The 19,506-nt window shown below is 31.5% G+C and overlaps 1 long non-coding RNA gene across 2 annotated transcripts; it reads left to right on the top strand.

Annotated features, from left to right (window-relative positions):
* Nucleotides 1–3,474: 3,474 nt before the first annotated feature.
* Nucleotides 3,475–6,997, top strand: LOC111890996 (uncharacterized). Of its 2 annotated transcripts, none has more exons than XR_002850071.2 (6): nucleotides 3,475–4,129; nucleotides 4,480–4,664; nucleotides 4,918–4,999; nucleotides 5,593–5,670; nucleotides 5,956–6,088; nucleotides 6,685–6,997. It is a non-coding gene; the product is annotated as an uncharacterized LOC111890996 (long non-coding RNA). The 2 variants fall into 2 exon arrangements; XR_006184899.2 differs by lacking the exon at nucleotides 3,475–4,129 and adding an exon at nucleotides 4,179–4,324.
* The last annotated feature ends 12,509 nt before the right edge of the window (nucleotides 6,998–19,506 follow it).

Genomic DNA, 19,506 nt, shown 5'->3' with positions numbered 1-19,506 from the left:
TAAAATTAACATGATCAACACACACATACATACATACATACACACGCGCCTGATCAACACTACCAGATCCAATCAAGACAAGTGCCACACCTGAACCAACCTGACTGAAGTGTGATCGAAGAAAAACTAAATGAATTTGATAATCATATGTCTAAAAAGATAAGATTCAGTTTTGTAAAATCTAAATACCTTCCTACTGATACACAATTAACAATTGATGCAATAAGAATATGAACAATGAATTTAGATTTAGTTTAAGGAAAAAATCACGTCCATGAACACATACCTCGTCAAATTACGGTAGATGTCTTTCGTGTTGTTGATCTTGCGATGGTTTCGAGCCTTACTACAAAATAAGAAATCAATAATCAACCAAAAAGCAGGAATGAGAAGCTTTGGAAAGAAGATGAAGAAGAGTTAGTTGCATTGCCTTACAGCAAATAGAAGTAGAATATGAAAATCGAAGAAGAAAATTCTATGTTTATTGAGATAAAAATTTATTAATTTGGAAAATGAAATCAACAAGTTACTTGAAGTTCTCGTTCAGATGAACTGTCTTCATGTGAAGAATAATCAAAACATTCTCGATACCTGACCTAATGAACCAATTCAACTCAAAGGATGGTAGATAAGAATTCGAGAGTTGACGACGCAAGCATCTGTATATGAGAGTCGAGATTCAACGATTTGATAAATCGACTTTTCAATCCAAAGCCTTTGAATCGAGACCGAGCTACGACCTATGAAGGTTGGCACCATAGACGAAAGTGGTTTCGCAACCTACAATGGTAGTAGGTATGATTAGGAAAAAAGGAATCGACACTAAAGATCATCGTTCGTTCGAAGCGATCCAGTGATGCGGTTGGAATTTCGTTTCTAGAACTACCAAATCGATAAATCAATGACTGTAACTTGATTACAGATCTATGGTGATAACGATTACTAAATCTTTTATTGATTATAGATCCGATAAGGCGACGTACATTAGAAGGAATTGATTGCAAATGTGGTTCGTCGATGGAGATGAGTTCGTTGGAAGATGGATAGTATGTGTGAGCGAGAGAGGAAAAAGGGGATGAGAGAGAGAGAGATGAAAAATTTATTTTCTGATATATTAGATTTAAAAAATGATTTAATTATACTTTTATTTCCTATAATACCCCTTACTGAATTAATTAAGATACCCCTTTTTCTTCTTTTTTATACTTATTTAAAAAAACTTCACCTTACATCTCACCCCTTCTTTCTTTTAATCTAGCGCTCCACTTTTAGTTCTCGGGTTATTGGAAAACTTTGAGTTCTCAAATGATTATTCTTTCTTTCTCTCTCTCTCTCTCTCTCTCTCTCTATATATATATATATATATATATATATATATATATATATATATATATATATATATATATATATATATATATATATATATATATGTGAAGATCTAAAAATTTAAAGTTTAAATTTAGGAAAGAGAGAAAAATTTTTAACTATTAAAATTGAAATGCTAATTTATCTTTTAAATTTAAATAAATAAACAATTAAAATAATTTAATTTAATTTACAATTTTAGAAATTATAAAGAAAATTACATTAATGAATTTTATACACATTTATTATTTCATTTAAATACTATATAATGGAAAAAAAAAACTATAAAATGACATGTAGATATAATTTAATATAAAATAAAACAAAATGATATTTGTCATGATATATAATATATGAGAGAATGACAAGTAGCAGAAATAATTTTTTTTTATTAAGATATATAGGATTTTGTTAAACCAAAAATTAACTTAAAATAAATTCAAAGGATTGTTAAATACAAATAATTTTATTTTTCATCTATAGAATTTTATAGTTGTACTAGGTGTGAGAATCATGTATTACATGTGTTAATTTAAAAATAAATTATCAAAATATAAACATTAAGTATTTTTTAAAATTAAATTTTAAAATAAGAAAAGAAAAAACATATTTATTGCAATTTAAGATTATATTTATTACATTTAATACTTTACTTATATAACTATATGTATTATATGGCTTTTTAATTTTAAAAATTAAAAAAACCTAGAAATTGAGATGTGAATATTATTTATTTAAAAAATACCACAAAATAACAAATGTCAAAACTTATAAGAGATTAACATGTGATACAATGGATATTCATTTATCAGAATAGATATTTGCGAATACGTATCTTTAAGGCCATACAACAAAAAGCACAATAATGTGCTTTTCCTTCATAGCTAAGTAAACCTTTAAAACAAAGAATCCAAAAAATATATACACCAATAAAATGTCAAAGATCATCCCTAAATATCTATAAACTTTTGCATTTTATTGACCAGATTGTCAAATACAGCTATAGAACTTTGTGGCTACCCTTAAAGACTTTTCAATTAAAATATAAGTTTTGACCACCTAACATTTAGTAAAACGTATATATATTATAAATCGCTATTATATTTAAATTGTTTAGTATTTAATCCATTAGCCTAAATACTAATTTATTCATAATCAAACCAGTTGATTTTGTCCTTCTTCCAACATCTGCAACAGAGCCTCGTTGCTTTCCCCAATGAAGAACTGCAGAAAACTCAATTGCGGTATATGTATACATTATATATCCGAAAGTTTTGCTTTACCCTCTCAACTTTGAAAAGATATTATTCGGTCTATTAAAATGAGATATATTTCCATGTTCAAATGATTCATTTACTTATGTGATCCAAATGTCAAAAACACCATTTAGACTTAGATGCAGATCTATCTATACACCCACCTATACGTATATACATAATGTAACTTGACACATTTATACATCAATCTATACCTACGATATATACATAATGTCATCCCATTTAAGGGCAAAAGAGTCCAAAGTAGTTAGGTTTTGCCATAAAACTGGGATTTTGCCCGTCTTTCTTTGGGGCGGCAACAATTCGTTTTACAAGTTAAATTTTGACTATTATAAAATTTTGGTATTGTTGCTCATTTGTTGACCTAAGAATTTTTGGGTCACGGAGCCAAAAAAAATTTAATATTTTTTTTATAGGGTCAACATGTTTTGAAGAGTACAAATATATTATTTTGAAGAATCTACCCTAATAAATAAGAATGGTTTTGTCACATGTCATTCTCTCATTCAATTGACCACATGTTATTTTGTCATAATTTTGAGATATATTTATTTTCCACTTGTCATTTACTTCATTTTTTATTTCCAATCTCTAAATATTATTAAAAGAGAAACTTGATGACATCATTTTCAACAATCAAGACCCTTCATTGTATTTTCTTGATTAATTTCAGCCCTTAAATCGTTTTGCATTATTTTGATGATGTCATCTTAAGAGAAAAACAAATCACTGTTGATTGAACACATTCCAAATTCGCTTGACTACAAAACGTCCGTGTATAATAAACACTTTCCATGTTAAATTCGATAAATCAGCCACCTAATTAGCAATTTTTGATAAGTCAATGAGGATGATAGCAATTTTTGAGACAATCGCTTCCTCAAGCTCAGCTATTATGCGATTACATTGTCTCTAGATTAGGGTTCTATATTGTTATTCATCTTTTCATTCTGATTAATCTTAACCAACAGAGCTATCGGATGATTCTAATCGTCTTCTCTCTCAAACATTAGAACTTAATAAACATTTGTTATATGTAGGTGCTTGAAGACGATTACAAAGATAGAATTCTGATTACTCAATCCATAAAAGAAAATAAGAAATTGAAGTTTTTGTCCCCTTGCAACTCTATCATTTATCGATTGAAGAATCAATATTGATCTTACAGGTAACATCTTTAGATTATGGATTGTCAAGCCACTCAATACACTCAATACAGATTGACGACAGGTGTGTTTTTGTAAAATGAATTGTGACGCTGTTTGTTTTTTCATTTGTAAGTTCAACATTTATGAACTTGATTTCTTTTTGCGATTTTTGTACGATTTTGAGACAATTGCTGAAGATTGCATTAAAAAGTGGTGCTTTACGTCATGACATCCTTACTTTAGGGTTTTGGTCCCCTGTTCGTGGTGGAGTGTGGGTGTATTTCAAATCATATGGTATTAAATCAGAAAGCACTCGTACCAGTTGCACCATTGTGAAAGGTTTTCATTTTTCTTTTATTCTTCAACTTTAAATTGTTAATTTGTTCTCATTCATCCCCTCATCATTAACTAGAAAACCTAAAAATCAATAAAGTATGAAAATTGATTAAAAAATTAGGAATAAAATGAACCCAATTTGGCGATAAAAATGAAGACGAAAAATAGGATCTTTGATGGAAAGGGAAATTATACCGGGTGGGTTGTTTGATGACGATAGAAATCGTTCGTAATTTATTCACTGGTTTCTAATTTCCTTTATTTTTTCAATCTTTTATGTGTATTTTTAAATACCGTTTGTTAATATTCTCAAATTTGATGGAACTTTAACTTATTTTAAATTTGTCTTCTAGGTGATGATTACAGAAAAGTCTCAAAGTTGAGTCACAACGCTATCGCTGCTTCAAAATCCCTCATCATACCCAACTTCTGTCACCAGAATTCTTTACCCAGTTGATACATAATGAAATTTGTACAATATGGGCATAACAATTCATACTACAGTTAGACCCCACAGAGTTATATACAACATATATTGGTGAGTATTGGGAATCTTTATCACAAAAACATTTGGTATATAAGGTATGTAATTGTTTAATGATTTTACGATTTTTTTTATTTCCCAGGTTCAAATTTGGATGCTTTCATGATTGCATGTGAAATCCTTAATTTCACTATGACATATATATATATATATATATATATATATATATATATATATATATATATATATATATATATATATATATATATGTTTATTGCTTATTAGTGTTTATTGTTGATATCTGTAGGGTAGGACCTCAATGTTTCTTGGATTCGTCGGTTGCAACTGGCATCAAAATCGGATTACTTGAACTTTCCGGAGATTGAGATGTAAGATTTATAAGCTTCACTTGCATATGTTTTCAACTTGATTGATACATAAACAAATATAACCTTATGTCATGTTTTTTCATGGATATTTTTTTTCATTTGCATTTGGATTTGCAATCTGATTTATTTGGTATTGCCACAATATCCTAAGTTATATATAAAGTTGAATAATATTTGATAAATCCAGTTCAAGTGAAGGTTGGAAAAGTTAGCAGTCCAACAGAGAAATAATTTCAAATGAATTTTTTAGATAAAGATTTTCAAAAGTATAGTAATGAATGCTTTAGCTTTTGTAATTTATTTGAAACAAGTCATGCATGATTGTCTCTATTGTAGCTCTTCAATTTTAGAGTTCCATTGAATGTTACTGTATTAACAATTTACTCAATTACACACAATCTTATACCGATAACAAAACATTCACCAAAGAGCATGGATTTCTGTTATTGATGTAAAGAAGATGATGCCTTCCTGAAATATGCTTTGTTCAACATCTGATATGGTAGGTTGTAATATTAGGCTAACAATGATTATAAAATTTACAGGTTTGGGTTCTTATTGAAAGAATGCATATTTATTTTATTTTGATTTAGGATTTGACCTACTAGATGATGGGGATGGACGTTGGAATCACAATTTCTTTGGATTTTCGTTTAAAGCGTCTATAAAAGGTATCATCAGTACATTTCAATTTGATATTTTTTTGGTTTGTTGTTCTTTGAGTATTTTTATGGCCTTTTTTTGAAAATCCAAAATATTTTTTGGTAGTTTCTATGGATTTTGAAAAATTAGCATTAATATATTCTTTTGATCCTTGATATTCACCCTAACAAAAATGAAACATACTTTAAGAATTTTTTTTGACCTTTTTTCTAATCGTATTTTAGCGAATTTTTTGATGGGTTTATCGTCACCATCTGCTACCACTGCCATTACAATTTCTTTTTTTTATTTAGTTTCAGTTTTGATTCGCCATGGGAGCATACCTGTTCTACTTCCTTGAAGCAAAGTGAGTACATAGCAGCCATCAAGATAGATGAACTGAATAGTGGTTGAAGATGTCTTGCATTTGTAGGTTATTTATAATCGGTAAACCTCTATTCCTATTTAACTTATAATAAATATAATACTTTGTGGTTGTTTTTGTTTTTTTATAAAGAATACAAGTTGAAGTTAATCAATTAGTTTTTTTGGAAAAGTGAACAAAGATGAAAAACAGAAAACATTATAAGTTGGCTTTAATAGAAGTGGAGCAGGGAGTTTGACTTGCTAAGCAATTCCTAATAATGAGAGTAAGGACAAATGAAAGTGGAACCAATCCCACAATAACTACCTTTTTTGTTTTATTGTTATTTTTGCTGTTTAATAGTTAGTTATGAATTAGAATCTATTTTAATTTAGTAAATCAATTACTTTATATATTTTAGTTAAATCATTATCCCTTCCAATTTATCTATTTTTGTAAGAAAAATATTATTTCTTTTTAAGTAAAATTTTTGACTTTTTTTAAACAATTCAACCTTGGAATGGAATCTCAGATTCCAATTCCATCGGAACTTGAGAACCAAACGCAGTTGTGGAACACGAATGGGATCCTTCCACCAATAAAGAATAAGATTTTTATTACTTTTAATTTACCTCGATGGTCAGTTCTAATATTTTGATTATGCATTGTTTTTCCGCAGACTATACCTAGCATGGAAGGTTCTGTAGATATTGTTTCTTCTGGTCGTGGGTTGCAATAAATGGTAAATCATCTCAAAACATTTGTACTTTTTTGGTTCTTTTCTAGGGTATGATGTTGTTGGAGGAATTACTCCAACACCTCTTGGAGAAGGCAAGTCTACTACCAATGTTTGTAAACAATTTCAGTCTTTTTTGAATTCATGACATTTTTTTACTTTTCTAATTGTTTCAATTTCCAAGAGAAAGCAGCTTTAACCTCACAAATCATTAGAAATTGATTTCATTTTTAACTGTGAAGAATGATGATGAGACGTAAGATCTAAATTTGTACATTTTCGTTCTTTTATTTTACTCTTTATACCGTATAATTGAAGTTAGTAGACGTGTGCTTGCAATTTTCACTTGACATAAATTAAGAAACAACTATCCCACACATATTTTTTAGTTCAACTCACGCTAAAGTCTAAACATGTCATGCTGCTAATGACGGGTAAATTTGAGGCAATTGTAATTGCTAATAAACATAAACTATTTATTTTGATATGTTTTAGTTTTTAAAATTAGTTTTGGAACATTTTTTAAGATTATTTGACATTTTGATTTATGTTTTATACGATGTGTTAAAAACAAACTTATAACAATTTCATGTTTTTTCAAAATCGGTTTTAACCAAGATATAACTAGCTTTTTTTTTTTTTTTTTTTTTTTTAAACCGGTTTATCAATACAAAAACATATTAAACTAGATTTAAGACAATTTAGAAGGATTATCAAGCTCAAGAAGTGTGATGATATTGTTTCTCATGCTATATTAGAAGCAATCCAACTGATCTTAGCGTAAGGTTTGAAGATTGAACTTCCTCTATGGAATTTTGTATCCCAATTATTACGCTCCCATCATGGAGAGCAATGTGGATCACATTAGATGATATGATACTAAAATCACTAGCATTCATGTACCATTTAGTCTGATCATTGACTAACTTAAATGATATAAACTCAAGGATAAATGAAAATGTTTTGAAAATTGAATTTTATTTTTTCAGTATTACACATTCAAACACTCGAGAATTTGTGTTATGTATTAAACCATCAACCGATTTTGACTACCTAACGATAAGGCCAAAGGGTGTGGCTACGACAGAGGCCGCACCACCCCCTGCGACATCATCACAAACACCGCCCTCCACTGTGGTGGGGGTACGGTGGAGGCCGCACTGTGCTCCCCAACTTCTTTCAATTTTCATTCCAATTGACCGGTCAGATTTAAAAAAAAATGTTTATTTTTCTTTCCTTTTTAACCTTTTAACATTCCTATTTAAACCTCAAACCTTTACAAATTTTTTTTTTATCTTTCTACTACATTTCCTATAAAAAAAAAATTAAAAAATGTCATCGTTCGAGATTAATCTGAAGACTTTGCTGTTATGTTTGATGTTGTTGTCGCAACTCCTAAATTGGCGGAGTAAACATATGAAGCTGCATGGAGTAGCACAGTCGGAAGTGCTGAACGAAGAACCCGAAGATATATTTATAGAAATCGTGAAGAAACAAACCAACACTTGATACAAGACTACTTTCAAAAGAATGCTACTTTTCAAGGGTACTACTTCCGAAGGCGTTTCAGAATGTTCAAAACTTTATGTGAACGTATAGTCGAAGATCTAACGAGGGTGTGATTTTTCCAACAACATTCTGATGCTAGAGGTACACTCGGTTTCACTCATTTACAAAAATGCACAGTTGCACTTCGTCAATTAGAATATATCATCATGTCTGATGCGTTGGATGAGAGTTTTAGGATGTCCGCTAGGATTGCACGAGATACTCTCCATTATTTTTGCAAAACTATTATTCAGCTTTATGAGTCAAAATATTTACGTAAGCCTATACATAATGGCATCATCAAATTGCATTCTCATCATGCTAGCGTACATGAATTTCCTAGAATGTTAGGAAGTTTAGATTGTCTACATTGGACATTAGAAAATTGTCTTACCTCACATCATGGTCAATGCAATTTTCCCGAGGTGATCATGGTCATCCAACGATCATACTTGAAGCAGTGACATCATAAAAACTGTGTATTTGACAATTTTTTTTGGTTCTCTTGGTTTGCTTAACAACATTAACGTTCTTAATCATTCACCTATATTTAATCGTTCTTAATCGTTCCCTTATGGAATATCTGTAGACGTTTCTATGTTTTTTTATGCATTCCCCGCGTTTAACGCGGGTCATAATCTAGTATATCATTAATTTAACTTCCATAAATTATACCTACCATAATAACTATTAATTTCAAATTTCAAATTCTAAATTTTAATTTCAATTTTAAATAAATTTACAGTTTAAACCTTTGTGTTTAGCATTTTGTTATAATTTACCCGTTTAGTACATAAATTTGATAACTAAACACATAATTTTAATTTATTTATTTTTTGCATATTTTTTTCTCATAATTTTCAGTTATCTCAAATTTCAAATTCAAATAAATTTTCCATTTAATCATTTATATTAACATTTTGTTTTAACCAACCCGTATAATATACGGGTCACAAACCTAGTTAAATTATATTATTTTTGAAAAAAACATATTTCTTAATTAAGTTTTTCTTTTTTTTCTGTGGAGGCAACAAAATTTTTTTAATTATTATTTTTCATTTTTTTTTTGGTGGGGACAAACGCCACATTGACCCCGGTGTATGTCTTAGACCACTCACTAACTTTAATATATACACCAATGAATGAAAACATATTATATATGATAAAATTCATAGGTTGAAAATATACATAGAATTACCATGAAAACATTGGAATTTTTATCGATACATACATTAAAATAAATAAGAGTTATTTCTTTTTAAATTAATGAACCAAATTCAAATAATTAAAAACATATTATATGCAATTCATCTCATACATTGGAATCATACATAAAAATAAATATTGAAATGTAAAAAATAATTACATTGAGACATATAAACTCAAATTTATATTGCCATGTACGTAAAAACAATTTTTTTAAATTAGCGAGAAAAAATTCTAAATTTACATCAAAAAAGTTGGCCACCTCGAATTTTTACGAAAACATACAAAAAATAAACACGTAAAAAATTAATTTTTTTTTAAATTAACGACCGAAAGTTTTTAAAGAAAATCATATTATATATACTAAAAAGATAAATATGAAAGCTTACAAAATGGACTTAATAAAATAATATTTTACAAAGGTCAGAATTGAATGAGTCTAAGTAACCTTTTATAAAATAGACCAGAGAAATATCATTTTAAAAAGTAAAATGAGAAAAATGCAATTTTAAAAAGTGGACGGAAATCAACCGATATTGGTTTTTAATAAATACTAGGTGTGAAACCCGTGTAATATACGGGTTGATTTAAAAAAGATTAAACATTAAAGTGTAAATAGAAAATATTTTTTAATGGACAATTTTAAAATAAGGAAAAAAACATATTGATTGCAATTTAATATCATATATCATATATATGATATTTAATACTTTACATATATAAGTATATGACTTTAATTTAAAAATTGAAACAAACCAAAATTTGACAAGTGAATAATATTTATTTCAAAAATACCATAAAATGACAAGTGTCAAAACTCATGAGAGATTGACATGTGGCAAAAAAACCTTCATTTATTAAGGAGGATATACTAGTGAATATTTATTAGAATTTGAAATCAACCGGCTCCTTTACACTGCTATAGATGGTAGCTTGGCATTGTTAGCTGAAACATCTTGTTCTTGTATGTAACCAGATGGATGGTCCAATTGAAGCAAGAGACATCTTTATGTGGTCCAATTAAATTAACTAGTGTTCACATAAAGAGTATTGACATGTTTATTGAACCCTAAATTGATTTGCATTTGTGATATCCATCTCCAATTAGAACTTGTCGGCCTCTCCTTTTTATTATCTGATTCCGATGCAGCTGATGTCCCGCCATGCTTTATACTTCAATGACGCCTGCCACCAACCATCGTTTCTATCATACCTTCTGGTGGGTTTTACTTATAGCCATGCCACCTCCTGTTTCTAGCCTTTCCGGTTACCATTCCACCATGTTTTTCCCATGATCTCCTAACCACTGCCTCTCTTCCTTGTTTATTCTCACATTGATATTTAAACACCCATCTCTGTTTTCTTCATGCCTCCACCATGCATGGCTACCAAGTTCTGAAATTTTGAAACTACTCTTCCCAACATTTATACAAAAAAAAAACAACGCCCTTTCTCCAGAATAGCTAATGTCATTATATGAATAAGCTTTAGTTAATGTTTTCTTATCTTACTGTGCTTTGCATTCAAAGCCTGTGACAATCACTTGCTGCTGGGTACCAAATTACCAATCTTTAGTTAGAGCTTGTTATGGGTGCTGCCACCTGTAGTATGTAGTTTGTTATTCTTTAATCCAACCAATGCCACTTCAAATCTTTTCTAGGTGTGTATCTTTCATCTAATTTGAAAGATCCAATGATTTTAATTAGACCACAATGCCAACTAAAGATGATTTTTGTATTTAGTAAGCAACAAGTGTTGATTCTAAGCCCAATAAATAACTAACTGTTGTTGTTGTTGTTGTTAAGAAAGGGTAGTCAAGCCTATGTTGAAAAGTTTATTTTGATTTGAATTTTTTTGATCTTGTAGGTGAATCTAGTGGTAGGGTTTTTATCATGGAGGGTATAACATGAAATTCGGTTTTGCAATGACAATGCTATGATGGAGTATACTGGAATCAAGGTTCTAAATGGCGTGAGGCGTGGCGTGGCGGCAAGGTCAAGCCTCAAGCTTAACGAGTCATGGCGTTTTTCAAGGTGTGATGTAAGGCGGCGATTTTGTATTAATTTAAAATTATATTACCACATAAATATAAATTTATATAAAATATAACTGCTTTTTAGAAGTGTTAGATCAATAACTAGTAACAAAAATTTAACAAAAACCACAATACTTATATCTCCGTTTAGAAAAGACATAACAAAGAACAAAAAACCGTGTCTCAAATGAAAAAACATGCGTCATAACACGCCATGGCGCGCCATATCACGCCTTGACATACGCCACGACTAACAGCAACGTTATGAGACTTTTCGTAACGGCGGAGCCACGCCTCACGTCATGGCGCGCCTTGGCGCGCGCCATGACGTGCCTTTTAGAACACTGACTGGAATACAAGAATCAAACTGGGTGCACATGCTATACTTGAAGTTATGAAATTGTAATCCTTTTTTTACATGCCATACATATTTGATGATATTTGAAGTAATTCTTGGCACAATTCTAAAAATTGACATTACATAGTTTGAGGTAACTTCTTTTGTAGATGTGACAACAAATGATATTTCTGGTGGGGTGGTAGTTAGAGCTTGTCGTCTTGAAAGTTTAGAGCCCTAAAGGTAAAAAAATGATCACAATTTGTATACATTTAAAAATTTGTTTAGTATTTGAGTTTATTACTTAGTATTTGAGTTTATTACTTTGTTATAAATAATTTACATTGGTTATATGTTGGCACTTTATAGCGACGACGGTTATTTGGACCAACTGACTATAGATGCAAAGGTGAAATTTCTAACATGAACTCATTGCTATTTGGGTAAAAAGTGTAAGTTGGTTGCTATTATAGGTAAAATATAACGTATGGGTAAAATAAAAAGTATTGTGGCTAAAAATGGTTTAAATAGTAAATATGGTTACAAAGTAATTTAAATGACAAAAAAATTGTAAGTTGGTTGCTATTATAGCTAAAATATCAAGTAGTTTGCCTTTAATGGTACAAAGAGATAAGTATGTTGCTTTATCTTCTACATCGATGGATCTTGGGTTATTTTGGTAATTTTGTTGCTTTATAATTTATTTTGATATCATAATAATTTAATTAATCTTTCAGGTTGCATTACAATGGATGCTTTCATTGTACAACAATAAATTGAATGGAATATTGGCCGATGAAATCGGTCTCGGGAAAACCATGCATTTAGGTTTTAGAAAAACTATTTTTTAGTATTTTTAGTAGTTTTCTTTTGTGTACGATGATGTATTCCTTGTATAAGTTATGGCATTAATTGCTTATTTAATGTAGTTCAAAGGCAACTACGACCCACATCTTATTATTGTTCCAAATATTGTTCTTGTGAATTGAAAGTTTGTTAATTTTGATTGGATTCTTAATTTTATATATTTATGTTTTTATATTTTTTTAATTTGTTTTGTACAAAGTGAGTTACATAGTTGGTCGCCAAATTCATCTTGCATTCACTATGTCGATAACAAGGATCAACGCTCAAAATTATTCTCTCAAGTAAATAGTCTATATCTTCTAATCACAAAACGACCAAAATAGGGCAAGGTATCTAACAAATGACCAAATTTATTGACTTTTTAATATTATAGTGAAATACATGAATTTTTCTATAGTGGTCCCATTGGCAATAATTGGTCATTTGTGTAAAAGGTCAAAAATGATGCATTTTTTGTTAAATACCTTCTGCCATATTATGTATAGATTCTGAAGGGCAAATGCGTCATTTTATGTTGTACATAATGATCTTAAAGAACTTTGGTTGTTATTGAATATATTACTTCCAGAAGTTTTTGATAATCAAAAAGCTTTTCATGATTAGTTCTCTAAGCCTTCTAAAAAAGAAGTTGTTGCAGTTGAGGAGGATTGGTTAGAAACCGAGAAAAAGTTATCATTATACATATGCTTCATCAAATTTTGGAGCCTTTTATGCTTAGAAGTCATGTTGAAGATGTCGAAGGTTCACTTCCTCTTAAGCTAAACACTTACTTTTATTTAGTTGTTTATTGTAGCATCTTACTTTCAGTTTTTCTTATTATAGCGTTGTGCGTTGAGAAATGTAACCAAGTAGAGAAATGTCATCTTATTACAAGAAAATTCTATTGTTATAGTTGGACATGCTTTTTAATAAAAAGTATTAATAAAAAACAGAACTACAATGCTATAATCGTTTATAAGTTTTAAAGTATAATGGTTTAATAGGAAAAAAAGTTAATGTATGATATTGTAATAGAAAAAATGAAAGTATTTTGTTGTGTCTTGCATTTCGATTATATGACATGGCTACATTGTAGGTACCATATCATATCAAAGGAATTTGGTTGTGAGGAAGTGTGTCAAAGTGGCATATCTATTGAAGTAATGGAAGAACCAACTCAGTGGTAGGAATTATACTAAAGCTCATCATTGGAAGCAATAGCATCAGATCAAATAAGTTACCAAATGACCCTTCATGAACAGGTTCTTAGGATTTGCCCCCATATGTTTTTGCTGGTGGAATTCAATTGAGATGGCAATGCGAGGCATATCAAAAAAAATCCATCAAATGTAATATTAGCAGTACAAATCATGTTTTTCCTAAAATCACTTAAACTTATCTTACCGATCAATTCTTTAGGGTTGTGATTATCACAGCCCTATTAAGTTTCCTAGTATATATATGATAAGATAATTTATATAAATTCATGTATATTTTTGTGGACAAAGGGTTTTGATTTTAAATAAATATACATAACATGTGAAATATATAAAAATGTAAGACTTTTACATATCTTCTATTTTCTTTTGTAAAAACCGAGAATTGGCTAGGAGCGGAAAAAATTAAGCTAATTGCTTATTATATTAATATCTCATGCTTTAAGAAGCATATATTATTTTCATCATTAAGCATGTGAATGTAAGAGATAAGGTGTGTCTTAAAGTGTTAAGGCACATTGGATAAAGATTTAGACATAAGTGTTTAGACACATTGGATATAGATTTAGGCATAAAGGTTTTCTCCTTTCTCCTCCTCTTACTTGCTTGAATCTTGGATCTCTTTGTCTCCTCCCATTTCTTTCTTAAATGGTGATGTGTAATATATATAAAAGTTTTAGATTTATAAAAAGGCTTTCTTATATCTGGAAATTGTTACACAACTAGGCAATGTACCTAACTGTATATCAGTATATATATAGTAAGTCCGCGTTGTCGAACACTTGAGGAACGAGTGTGATTTGTATTCATAATTTTTACTACTAAATAAATAAGAAACAATAACTAAAACGAGGGTCTTTTCTGATTTTAAAGATCGGAAACTTTAAACAACAATTAAATAGCAAACAAATACTAGCATACTAAGCAGACGAGATTAGATAACTATTTAAAACAATATTAAAAAGTACTTTCACTTAGATTTGATTCACTCATCGAGTATGGTTGATTTCATTAATAGTGTAATGGATTAAACTTCGTTGTTTACCGATTATAAATTGACTAGTTTTCATGGTTTGATTACTAATCATTTAATTTCTAAAGACTTTTAGTTGCAATGATCAAGTGATTAATTATCTTAAAAATCAGGGTTAGATTCGTATTATGAAAGACTTGAACTTTTGTTGATATCAATGATAATGAAAATTAATTTGCTACTCTTGAATGGTCATTAAATGCATGCTTACATATTAAAGTTACAAATTTTACTATTTAATCCTAGGTTTTAGTCTAACACTAGTAAAAAAATTCTAAGTTTCATAAAATTGATATGATTCAAGTTATCATCAATGTTATGGGTAGTTAATATCTTGGGGCTTCATTCATATATCTTGGCATATCTTATGAGCGTATAAAATACTTAAGTAAAAAATGATGGACCAAGTCAAAGGACATGTGGTGAAAGTAAAAGAGACGTTGAAGTCTTTACTAAACATCAGGTTAATCAAAGATCAAGGTAGATCCCTAGATTTTAGGGAAGCTTGTTATATATATATATATATATATATATATATATATATATATATATATATATATATATATAAAGCCTAGATGATCCATTCCCACACACATGTTCTCACTTCTACTCTATCTTTTTCTCTAAATACTATTAAGCATGAAATCACTACACATTTGATCATCTATCACTTGTAATTGTTTTTATTTAATAATAATTCTAAAGTCATTGTGACTTTTTTCACCTCCTGAGGTTTTATGCCAGAGATCCTAAAGGATTAAGGACTTTCCTAGTACATCTACGAGTTTGTAACATTCGGTTTCGGGATGTTTCCTTATTGGGAAAATCGGACTTTAGTTTAATCAAAAGAAGGTCTTGGTCTTAAGGGATGAAGTTTGGACCTTAAAGGAATAAGATTTTTGGGCTAAGTGTATAAGACTTTGGACAAAAAGTTGAATTTTGGGCTGAAAGGCAGTTTGGGCTTAAGTTAGGTTTAGGCCTTGGATCAGGCCATTCGTGGCGCAACCTAAAGAGGTGTCACGTCGCGACTTCTGTTGTAGCCCAAGCTCATGTTTTTAGGGTTTATCCCATATTTAAATGCATTATCTTTGAGAATTAGGTTATTAGGAGCCCCCATCATATTAGATAGCCCCTTAAGAGCAAACCTTAACCTCCATATTGTTCCTCTTCCATTTATTTCCAAGTTTTAAGCTTATGGTGCATTCTTGAAGTTAATGGAGATGATTATTGGTGATTAGATTCTTTGCTCCAACTTTGATCCAACAATTTTAACACCTTTCTAGACCTTTGTGAGTATAAAGTCCCTATCTTGATTATTATTGCTTTAGATCTAGTTTTGTATGCTTTATTGGTATCTTTTGGGTCCTTTTGATGGTGTTCTTGGTGTTTGGAGAACTCCAAAACCATATAAATTACTTGAAGGACTTCTGGACTTGTTTAATGTTAAAAAATGGTTTTACATGCATTTCCTTTGATCTATGCAAGTGGATTGACCCTTTGAGAGTTAGAGTTAGAGTTCCGAACAGATTTGGACATGAGAATGGATAAAGTTGGATATATTATCACTTAAGTCACTTTGTAGAGTCAGATATGAAATTTAGGGTTCTAGAATTAAATGATTAAGTCCTTAATGAAAAAAGTTGTTTACCAAATTTCATGGTGTGACGGGTTCTTGGGTCGCGACACGACTGTGGGTATTTTCCCGATTATTTTGTCATCTTATGGTCATGATGTGACTAATGGCTGGTCAAGGCATACTAACCATTAATTTTTTTATTAGTTTGACTTTTGGTCAAAGTGAGGGTTTTGAGTTCTAGACTATGTGTAACACCAGTTCTAAGAAAGGTTCATTTTTAACCTTAACATATTTAAGATTTGGCATTTTGGTCCGTACGCGGGGCATACTTGGGGTGTACGCATGGCGTACTCATACATGATAAGAGCGGCTCTCACACGCGTACGTCGGGCGTACTCAGCAGCTACATCGCACGTACGCTTTTCAGACGAAAACCCTAGTTTTAAGGGTTTGCACCCTATTTAATCTCCTTATGGTTCCAATTCCCTTATCCTTATCAGGCTCCAACTAAAAACCGTTCCCTAGCTAAACCTAAGTGTCAAGAGTGCATCTTTGAGCTCATTTGTGAGCATTGGTGGTGATCTTGAAGAAGAAGAAGAAGTTGGTAGAAGGACATTGGAGGTTGGAAGAAGCTTGGATCTGGGATTCTCACCTTGATAGCCACCTTCTAGAGGTAAAGGGCTCCTAGCTTGATCATCTTTTCTTATAAATCCAGACATTCATTCATATAGGGGATTTGGGGTCCCAACCTTTGTGATTCTTGATCATAGCATGCTCTTGATCAAATAAGTCGTCCTTCCAGACCTAATGAGGGGTCTTGAGTGATAAAAATGAGATCTTGATGCTTAGTTCTTCCCCATGCATGATGTAGAAGGTCTTTAGGTGTTAAGAAGTTAGGATTTGTTTGTATTAAGCACTTAATGGGCATGCAAAGTCATAAAGTTGTAGACTTTATGACTCTCAATGATATTTTGGCCTTGGATATGCAATTAGACGTGAAAAGTCGAACTATTAAGCTCTTAAGTAGTTAAAAAGGAAACATGTGCCTACGCTGGGCGTAACGAATGGTACGTTGCACGTACGCAAGTTGAGTCCCGATTCCTCAGACCACAAGTATGCCCCACGTAAGAGGCCTGACTTGAATCGGCTGGGTTGACTCGGTGGACATAATATGGTTGGGTTGAGCACGTATTTCTTTTTGTAGTAGCCAACAAACCCGGGAGCAATCTAGACATAAGTTGTAGGCCCCAAAGGCAAGCCAGACTTATGTGTGTGTGTGTGTGTTGATACTTTGGGTGAACTCACTAAGCTTTGGATTACAGTTTTTAGTTTATCGTTTTAGGTACATCTGAGGATCCTGGGAAAGCAAAGGTGTGATCGCACACAACTTCCTATTTTATGTTACTGGGTCTTGGGAAAACTCTAATTTGAAATAATGCTCTTAAAACAATAACTCTTTTTGTAAACAATGTTGAGTAATGATTGATTTTAAAAATTTTAAATTTCTTTGAGTTTTGGAGTGTTACAAGTTGGTATTTGAACCTTGGTTTGAGAGAATTAGATGAACATTTGTGTAAATCCAGACTCAAACTAGGGAACTGCAAAAGCTTTTAAAGTGATTTTCAAAATTGTATTTAAAAGTAACCAAGGAATGATGTGATGTGTATGATTAGCCGAAGCAAGAAAGTATACCCTAAGTTACCCACACTGTTATTTGATAACATGATAGTAGTATGTTATGGATCTTCAGGAATTGCATGATAATTGATGCCTGATAGCCTAAGGTTCTTTCTTGTATGGAATTGACATCATTACTATAATTGCTTAGCGTATGCATCATAGTTGTAAATAACTAAGATTCTATAGCGTGATAATATTTGGTTTAGCCATATTTCCCATTCTTATTTGATGAAGGGCTTATGGTATAATAAAGTATTCGACTGTCTATAAGATTGAGTATTATGTATGATTAGCATACACAAGTGTTGCAGGGTTGGTGGAGGTTTCATGATTAAGTTATGTGTAAGCAGCTGGCCAGTTGAGGAATATCTAGCCTTTCTCTTTGGGGTGAGAATGGGATGTATATGTATTCTAATGGGTGACGTTAGGGTCATTATGATGATCTTTTGAGACAAATACGGGTAGGTGTGGAAGCTAGTGGCCTGGATAGGTTGTAGTTGAATGAGGATGAGATTAGGGTGTTGATTTCTTTTGAGGTTGTGACTATTATCTGGGGAAATATATCAGAGCTGTTTGGGTCTATCATGACCACCATGATTGAGTACTTTGATGAGAGTTATTCTACACTTACTAAGGATGTTCTTGTTACGGCTACCACAACCGTTGCCGCCGCTGGGGTTTGTGGAGAGCGAGCCTTCTAGTATAGAGACTTCGACAATATGAAGCACCCAGTGTGCGATGGAGTTCAGGATCCGATCATTGCTATGAGGTGGATGTTCTATTTTGAGGGATGTTTCTTTACTTGATCCTACCCAGCTAACCAGAAGGTCAAGTGTGCCCTAAACCTTCTTAGATTTGGGGCGAAGGATTGGTGGAGGTAGGTTACTAGCTCTTATACACTGGAGCAGAGGGATGTAATATCATGGGAGCGGTTTAATGAGATGTTCCACATGAGATATGTTCCGTTAATTGAGAGGGAGATATTGTCCTAGGAGTATCCAGACTTGAGGAAGTGGACTGAGTTGGTGACGTAGATCACCAAGATGTTTACTGAGATAGCACTGTTTTGTTCTGAGTTTGCTGCTTCTGAGGAAGCTCAGGTGACACGGTACTTGAGCATGCTCAAAATGGACATCCGCCAATTTGTGTCCACTCAACACTATGGTACACTTGTGGAGTTGCAGAAGGCCACTAGGAGACGAGAGATTGAGTTGGAACTCTATACGAGGGAGCGGAGGCAGGCTCCGGTGTAGTTGCAGCATGCGGCGAAGTGGTTCAAGACCGCTG

This window comes from Lactuca sativa, chromosome 7 (genome assembly GCF_002870075.4).
Source record: "Lactuca sativa cultivar Salinas chromosome 7, Lsat_Salinas_v11, whole genome shotgun sequence".
Classification (NCBI taxonomy): domain Eukaryota; kingdom Viridiplantae; phylum Streptophyta; class Magnoliopsida; order Asterales; family Asteraceae; genus Lactuca; species Lactuca sativa.
The sequence above is the reverse complement of the archived record's forward strand: the minus strand, read 5'-3'. Positions and strand labels throughout refer to the sequence as shown.